The sequence below is a fragment of the Leopardus geoffroyi genome, chromosome C3, assembly GCF_018350155.1.
Source record: "Leopardus geoffroyi isolate Oge1 chromosome C3, O.geoffroyi_Oge1_pat1.0, whole genome shotgun sequence".
Classification (NCBI taxonomy): Eukaryota; Metazoa; Chordata; class Mammalia; order Carnivora; family Felidae; genus Leopardus; species Leopardus geoffroyi.
In genome coordinates, this window is record NC_059338.1 from 79,288,822 (window position 1) to 79,298,237 (window position 9,416).

Genomic DNA, 9,416 nt, shown 5'->3' on the forward strand with positions numbered 1-9,416 from the left:
CGACTGAGCCACCCAGGCGCCCCAAGGGTATGTTTAATTTTTTAAGACATCACCAAATTGTCTTCCAAAGTGGCTGCACCGTTTTGGATCTCCACCATCAGGGGATGAGGGCTGTTCCTCTCGCTCTGTATCGTCGTCTGCATTTGGTTTTGTCAACGTGCCGGATTTGGGCCATTCTAGTAGGTGATGGAGCCATCTCTCACTGTTGCTTGAATCTTCCCGTGGTTTTTGTTTTGTTTTGTTGTTTAAGTTTATTTATTTGTTTATGTGGAGAGAGACGGAAACAGCATGAGTCGGGGAGGGGCAGAGAGAGGGAGAGAGAGATAAGTCCAGGCAGGCTCCGTGCTGCTAGAGCAGAGCCCGAGGTGGGTCTCAAACCCACGAACCTATGAGGTCACGATCTGAGCCGAAACTAAGAGTCAGATGCTCAACGGATGGAGCCACCCAGGTGCCCCAATCCTCCCATGGTTTCATTCATGACCTCAGAACCACGGGATAAAGCAAGTGCTGACTTCATTTTACTGAAGCAGAAATTGAGGTCAAAGTCGGCTGGGACCCCAGAGTGCCAGGGCCCTTACCCACGTTTCTGCCGCTCTGAGGGAAGGGCACTCAAAGCTCCAAGGCTCTTGCGTGTTTGAGGAGGAAAGGAGAGCGTGGTCTGGAGCCCCGGGCGGGCTTGGCGGAAAGGCTGGGCGCACGCTGAGCTGTGGAGGCTGTGCTGGGAACGGGACACGGTCTGCAGGAAGGGCGCAGGGTTCCAGGCCGGGAGCAGCGAGAAACCCGGGTGTGGACGGGAGCCTCGTGTTACCCTCGTCTTACCCTCGTCCTTGGCACTGAGGCTTTTCGAAACGCCTGTGGAGGGAGCCTCAGAGGAGCAGGTTCAAAGCCAGCCTGGGCCAGGAGACACCCCAGCATCTGTGCCGGGGGGTGGGCGGGGGCTCGGCCAGGCCAGTGATGGGCCGGTCAGCCTTTGTTCTTGAGCTTCTGGGCATCTGGCCGGCCTCAGATGCAGCCCAGTGTGGTCTGGACGTGCTCAAAAGTAACGATGCGTGGAATTCACTTCCAAAACGTACAGATTCCCAGGACTGCAACCCAGAGGTTCTGAGTCAGCCAGCGGGTCTGGAAAACGCTGCAAATTTGCTTTTAAACAAACACTTCCTGGTAAGTCCGGAGGGGGGGGGGGGGGGGGCGGGGCTTCTGCGGAGCCTGCTTTGAGAAACAACACGGCCGAGTAAAAAGCGTGGGCGGTGGGCCCAGGCGGGCCTGAGCTGGCTTCGGCCCCTGCCAGCATTTCACCTTGGAAGTGCTGTTTGCATTCCCTGAGCCTCTTACTCCCCATCTGCAAAATGGGCCGAGGATGTGTCCCGTTGGCGGGGGGCGAGAATGGAGCGCAGCGACGTGGTCCTGTGCTAGCTCTGCCTGAAACGTTACCAGAGCCTGGACAGCTGGCATCCACTGGCACTTATGCTCTCCTACCTGGAGTCAGAAATCGGAAATCTAGGTATCGGCCGCAGTCTCCCCGACGATTCTAGGGGAGAACCCTTCCTTGCCTCTTCTGGCTCCCGGTGGCCCCAGGTGTCCCTCGGCCTGTGGCTGCATCACCTCCCTGTGTGCCTCGACGTTCGCGTGGCCTCTCTTCTCTCTGTGCGTCTCTGCAAGGACACTTGTCATTGGATCCGGGGCTCACCCAAAGAATCCAGGAGGATCTCATCTCAAGACCTTTCACTTACTTGCATCTCTGAAGGACTCCTTTCCCAAGCAAGGTCCCGGCCCAGGCTCTGGGGTCAGGACCTGGACCCGGCTTCTCGGCAGTCATCATTCAACACCCCCCAGTGACGTCTATGAACGCGGGGCATGACGCCGGGGACATCATGAGCGTAACTAATTGCACAGGGCTCACTATCATCAGTGCTTCCAAAACTTCCCTCCTGGTCCGTCTTGTTCCCCATCCGCCCAGCCCCACCCCGCCCCTCGCCCTCACGGCCACGGGCAGCGTCTCCAGCACGTGCCCTTGAACACGTGCATTCACTTGTAGGAAGGGAGCGTAGTGCGTGCATCTGACTTCGATTCACATCGGCGGTGCTGGCTGCGGGCCTCTTCCTCTGTCCCGTCCTTCCTTCCACTCGGGCTGAGAGTTCCCTCCCTGTTGCCCCGGGCACACCGTCTGTCGTTTCTAACCGCCACCCAGACTCTATGGCGTGCGTCGCCAATATTTGGCGCCCCCACGTCCCCCAGGTGGACAGAAGCTGGCCCCCAACCCCTCATCAGTGCGAGCGAATCCTGGGTGAACATCTTCCCACATTTCCCACATGTGGCCCTCGGGGAAACGTCTCAGGGCTTACACCCAGGAGTGGGGCTGCGGGTCACAGGGCATACATTTGCTTCACTTTCTTTCATTAAGCAGCATTAGGTTGCTCTGCAGACCGGCTGCCCCAGCTTCCGCCGAGAGGGGTGTGGCCATGCGAGCTTCATCTTCGGTGGATTGTCCCCAGGAGGCAGGGTGGATGTGCTTTTGGGGGGCGATGACTCCCAGCCCTCGGTCCCGAGCATCCAGCTCAGATGGACAATCCCACCCACGGCAGACACCCACATTCCCCGTCCAGAGCTGGGGAGAACTGAGAATATAGCAGGACTTCACGTGTCTAGAATGTTGTTCTCCGTGCAGCCAGGATGTGTGAACCCACCGACCCCCACGATACACCCATCCAGATGTATCGCCAGATGCAATTTCCAGCAGCACTAGGGAATATAACCCGCCACCTACAAAGTTTGGCTGGTTTACATCCATAGGCCCTTGAGTCCCATGCGTTTAAATGATTTGTAAGGATGTTGGACCAGGGTGAAAGGAAGATGATGGGGGGTCAAGCCTCATTTATTGACAGGAGCTCACGATCTGGAGATTCTGGGTTCTGTGTTTCAGCTCAAACAGCTGGGAATGGTTCTAACAGTCAGTGTGTTAGAGCCACTGAAACCTGGACCCAAAGGTGGCCAATATGGAATGAAGTTGACCTACCAGAACTTTCTTGGCGTTCCGTAATGGACTTTGGGAGATTGAATTGCTGTGATGGTTTTTATTTTCAATGTTTATTTATTTTGAGAGAGAGAGAGCAGGGGAGGGAAAGAGAGAGAGACAGAGGATCAGAAGTGGGCTCTGGGCTGCCAGCAGAGAGCCCGACGTGGGGCGTGAACTCACGAACCGTGAGATCATTACCTGAGCTAAGGTCAGATGCTTAACCAACTGAGCCACCCAGGCTCACCTGGATTTTATTTTTTTAAATATAAATATACACATCTGCTCACTTGGCCCAAGTTGTATCCCCAGGAGGTCCAAGAGACGCCCCCTTCTCCAAGCTTTTGGGTAGAGTCTGATGTAGACATCTTCTGCAGGCCAGTGCTCACAACGGGGCTGCCCCAGCAAATGGGCTCTCTGAATTCAGTGGGGATGATGAAGTCCCAGAATGCTAACTGCCAAGACCAGGGTGTCATATCAGGCACACGTGTCATATCAGGCAGCAGGGTCTTTGTCAAAACCCGGCCGACTCAGCCGAGACTATTCTTGGACTCCCCCTGCCATCTCGTTCCTCCCAAGTCTGCATGGCCCAGTTCAGGACTCGTGTGTGTGTGTGTGTGTGTGTGTGTGTGTAGGCTTTCATGCCTGAAATTTCATAAATAAAATCCCACGTGCAATCAATAGAACCCCTTATTTCCAGAACACTTATGGTGACCCTTTCTCCCTCTTTGGAGCATGCGTGATACAGTAACTTCCCGGAGAGCCTCAAAGGAGGAGTAGGAGTAAAAGCCTGGCTCCGTGGGGATTCTGGCCTGGCCCCAGCTGACGGAAGGGGAGGGGAGGGTGTGTGATGGGACGAAGCCGGGCGGCAGTCAGGGGCAGTCCTGGGCACCAGGTAAAGGACACTGGTTTTTCACTCATATCCCAGATTCTGGGGGAATCTCCCATGGTCCGGGCACTTTTAAGTTCAAGGCTCACTCTGTTCTCACCGCAACCCTGTGACATCAGCTGAGGAAAGGGAGGCTCGGGGAGGTCGCACAGTGTCTTATGCTGCCATGAAAAAGCACCACAACCCAGGAGGCTTAAAGACGTTTCTTTTCTCACGTTTCTGGAGCCAGAAGTCTGAGATCAGGGTGTGAGCAGGACTGGTTTGCTTGAGGTCAGTCTCCTGGGCTTTGCCGTGTCTTCACGTGGTTTTCCCTCTGTGCGTATCTGTGACCTGATCTCCTCTTCTGGTAAGGACATGAGTCACATTGGATCAGGGCCCACCCTATGGACTTCATTTTACCTTAATCACCTCTTTAAAGAGCCCATCTCCAAATGCAGCCACATTCTGAAGTCCCGGGGGTCAAGGACTTCAGCATATGAGTTTTGAGGAAGACACAGGTCAGCCCATAACATGTGGCTGGTAATCAACAGAGCTAGACTTGAACCCAAGACCTCCGGGGCGGTTCAGCCCTTTCTCCACCCCCAGAGGGGCCTGGTCTAAAGCACCCACACCTTGGCCATCTGTCCGGCCTCACACCCTCATAAACCTGCCTGCTGTGCCCGTGTCTGAGTGGCGGCTGGGGTGGGCCCCAGCTCCCCACGCACGTCTTGCCAAAACCCCTGAATCAGTCATCAGGGCAAATTCTCCAGGGATGGGCAAGTGGACGTGGTGGGAGGCAGGGCCCAGGCCATCGCGGCGTGACTCAGCCCAGCAGCGTGTGGGCCAAGGTTATGGGAAGCCAGCCGCTACTGGGTTTGCAGTCCATCCGCAGAGTGTGGAGAAGGACAGCTGAGCTGTGGTGGGGCTGGAGGAATCACTCCTCGGCACGACTCTCGGCTCCATTCAGCAGAGGGCCAGCCAGCAGGAATGTGACCTTCTTCCCTGCAGCTCCGAACACTTGGGAGGTTCTCAGAGTCAGACAGCGTCCCCCGCCCGGTGTCCTTTCCTGCCAAGACCGTCTGGAACATCTGGAGATGGTCGTGGGTTCTTGCCTCGGCAGAGTGATGCCGCGCTCAGGTGGGCTAGGTGGTCTCAAAGTTGTTCCCAGTTCTGTGTCCGGCTTCCAAGTCACAAGACGAGACACAGATATCTCTGTGATGAAGCAATACGAATGCCCCCTTTGCTCTGCACCAGCCCGGCTGTTCTCCCCGCTCTGCCGAATCTGGCACTAGCATCTGGGTAAAGCGACCCACCCATGGGCCAGGTCTGTGCTCACAGCGGTACCCGAGGGTGAGCAAGGAGACAAGCCGGGGTCCTGGCCACTGCAGGGCTGTGAGAGATCATAAAATGCCCATGTGCAGCTTCCCCGTTGGGCAGACTAGGACAATCTATGCCACGGACAGGGACAGCACCCCTGGGAAGGCCACGGACAGATTCTAAGGGGCACATTGAAGATGAAAAGGAGTCTGGTCACTAGGTAGAGGCGTAGCGGGGACTCAGATTTGGGGCCAAGGAAGGAACGCACACCTTCGCGATGCAATCCAGCATTTCTGAGCTCTCTGTATGTACTGGGTGCCATTTAAGGACGTTCACACATGTTCATTCATTAATCTTCACTGCAAAACAAAACACAGCTGTGCCTCCTTTAGCTCCATTTTACATGTGAGTAAACAGAGGTGCGGATAAATTAAATCCCACGCTCCAAATGTCGCAGCCAGTAGGGAGCAGAGACGGGATTGGAAGCGACAGTGTGTGGTTCTTCCTTGACACTGTTGCACTCTTGCTGGAAACAGCACTGACCGTGCTTCTCCCAGGGCCAGACACTGGAAGGAGCTGGGGCCATGGTGGTCAGCACATTCATGACCCCAAAGATAATATGCAAGAAAATAGTTGAGCTCAGCGCTGTGCCACAGGATTGTAATGGAGGCACACCCAAGGGGTAATGGGAATACGGAGGCGACGGGTCGCTCCGTCTCAGGGTGGTGTGATGTGGAGCCAGAGGTGGGTGGGAGCCTGCAGGGGGAGAAAACTGAGATGGGAAAGGTAGATTTCCGGGAGGTGGACAAAGGGGCATGGCTTTCTAGACAGAAGAAAGGAGGTGAACCAGGGGTGGGAAAAACCACTGCATGTCTGTGGGGTTGTGAGTTCAGCCTGGCAGGTGCAGAAGCCTGCTGAGGATCCCGATCCCTCAAATCCTTATGACCCTTTGAAGGGCTGTGGGAACCACTTACACGGCGCTACAGGACAGAGGCGGTCAGATCTTCCTAGAATGTTTCCTATCGGGGCTACAGGAGCACGGCAGAGAGTGTCGGAGGCAGGGAGTCCAGTTAGGAGCCTGTTGGGCTATTGTGGCAAAGGCGGCTGGGCTCAGGTCACACGAGACAAATAGCAGAAGCAGAGCTTGATGCTAAATGAGGAGCGTGTCAAGACAGAGGTGACTTCACCCTCCAGGTCAAGGGAGCTTCCAGGGCTGCTGAGCAGAGCTGATGTGATGTGGGATGAGTTAATGGACAACGGAAGGAAGGATGGGTGGGTTATATCAGTGGTAAGGAGAAAGGTGGGAAGGCCTTTGCCATACTCATGGACTGACTTTAGCATCTGAGCACCCTAAGGACTCTGAGCACCCTAAGCACCCTAAGGACTGACTTTAGAATCTGAGCACCCAGCCCATGCAGGTTCTACCTCTGGGAGAAAAGCAGGTGGGAGTAGAGGTGATGGGAAAAGTGAATGGCCCATTCAACTGTCCAGAAGCATGCTGGGCACTGGGCACAGCTGGGGATAAGCCTGCTGTGGTCCATGTCCCTGACCGTATGTGGACCAATGATGGAGGGCAGAGATTCTCCACTGGAATCAAAGGCAGAGTTTCAGACCAGATGACAGCTCTTTAGCCACCATCCCTGCTGTTTTGAATGCTCTTAGGTCTTCCCAACTCAGATGTTCTCTTCCTTGTGGGTTTCCCTGAACCCTCAATCAGAGGTCTCTCTCTCTCTCTCTCTCTCTCTCTCTCTCTCTCTCTCTCTCCCTCTCTCATTCCTATAACATTTTTTTTCTATACAGTTCAAATGGCAGTTGTAGATTTTACACATAAAATATACATGTCCTACATGTAGTATAATTATTTGGATACACTTCGAACCCTCTCAACAAGTTCTGAGAAGTTTGGGGGCGAAATGGGTCCCCATTGAGCTGTGGTCTCCTATTAGCTGTGTTAATAGTGTTTGGCCTGTGTTCAGGTAAGTGTTTATAGGAAGGAAAGGGGGAATGGAAAGTGAAAGAGAGAGAGCAAAGAGAAAGGGAGAAAAGGGAAAGAAAGCGTTAAGAAAACAAGAAATAATAGACAAAAAGATGACTGAATCGAGAAAATGAATACATGGGTGGGTGCGTGGGTGGACGGATAGATGAATGGATGGGTAGATGGATGGATGGAAGCATGGATGGAAGAATGGATGGAAAGAGGGATAGGTGGATGGATAGATGGATAGATGGGTGGAAGAATATGGATAGAAAGGTAGGTGGATGGTTGGATGCATATATGGATGATGGATAGACATGATGGATTGTGATTAAATGTATGATTAAATGAATTAATTTCATTCATTTAATTAATTAATTTCTGAAATTAATCTGAAATATGGGACACCTGAAGATCAACCTGAGTTTTTGCAAACCATTGGGATGGCAGGGCCAGCCCTACAGCCTACGGTTTGATGGTCTCAGAGAATGGAGGTCTCTAGGCTGGTTGTTGGAGGAAAAGGCACTAAAGACCTGACGCCTGGCTCTGAATTTAGGGCTGTTTCTACTTACACATCTGTGTGTGTCCAGATAGGAGGGTAGACTTCAAATATTCCTGCTTAGGCAGTCTTGAAGCAAGCTGGTAAATCACTTAGCACTGAGTTTCCCCTTCTGTTAAGTGGAGACACAGTGCTTGCACATGGGTGTGTGGCCTCCATGCAGTGGTGAGTTTGTGTTCTTAGCCCACCGTCGCCCTGTGACTGGTGCAGAGTTAGCATCTCTGCTCTTTGGGTCAAGGCGCGGGGTGCTGGCTTCTGTGGCACACTCAGGCACTAGGTCTTTGGGAGTCCCTGGGCTGGTCCTTCTCCTCTCTGGGATTTAGTTTCCCCGTTCCATAAAATGAAGATTGGGCAGGCCATCTGAGGGAAACCTCTACCTCCGACTCCCTGAGTTACCCAGAGAACTTTGGCACCTTCCTTGGGATGAGGGGAACCGAGGACGGCCCCCTTGCCTGGCTTGGCTGGCAGCCCCTGGCTGGGATGGCACCCAGTTCATTTGCCTTGCAGACTACAGGGGCATCTTTGGCTCTGCGTGGGCCGACTTGCCCAGGGGGCGCCCGGTCCCCATTGTCCCCAGCCTACACGCCTTGCCTGGGTACAATGCTGCCTGTCTTCACTCTTTGAGATCTGGGTTAGATAAACCATCTGTTTTCTTCTTTTTTCCTTCTTTTCTATGAGTCTCAGCAAATTCTGCCCCAGAGAAAGCTGCCAGATCAGTGGGAACCTGGTGTTTGTCAAAAGTGAGCTCAACGTGACCTTCCACAGGAAAAACAGCCCAGACTGGTTTCCAAAACAACTCACCCCAACCCCAGCTGCAGCAGGTTTCCGGGGTGCGGGGAGGGCACTGGGGCTCAGGGCGCCCTGGGCCTGGAGGGAGAAGACTCAGTGTGAAACCAGACTTCGCCGTTCACTTGTGGGGTATCTTTGAACAAGCTACCTAACCTTCAGTGTCTTCCTCTGTGAGAATTACTAATAACTGACCAGAAGGGCTTTTATGAGAATTAGAATGGAACCTTTATAAAGGATCTGGCCAAATGCCTGACAGATGGAAGAAAGCTGGCTATTTTTAATTCCAACTTGGACGTGCGTGTATCCCTGTAGGTGTGAGTGTGTGCGTGTGCGCGTGTGTGTAAATTTATTTGTATACTTTATAAAATATGATTTGTTTATCAGCTAGGCTTTTTAAAGAAGAAAGTCAAAGGTACTTATAGAGTCACTCCCGGAGATAAGCACTGCTGTCATATTGAGTAAATTGCAGTATTTTTTCCATATGTATGTATATTTAGAAATGGAAATCATGCCACTTTCATTTATTCACCTTTTGTTTGATATTGTAAGCTAAATGTTTTTGTGCCTTTAGGATCCTGTGAGGGCCTGGTTTAAACAGCTGTGTGACATCCTGTGTACAGACGTACCGTGATTTACGCGAGCAATCCCCTATCATTGGACACTTAGCTTGTTTCCAGCTTCGTACGCTCTAGACGCGCAGGCTCAGAATTGCAGCCCAAGTCTGCCTGAGACAGGTTGCATAGCCCATGAGGCCTCTTAGGGGCTAAGTCTGCAATGCTTGCCCATCTCTGAAGTCTCAAACCCCACCTCTGCCCAAGTGTGCTTCCCGGGGCTCCTCCCTGGACCTCCCTTCAGAAAAAACCCGGTAGCCTGGTTGCCACCCACGTCTCACTAAGGA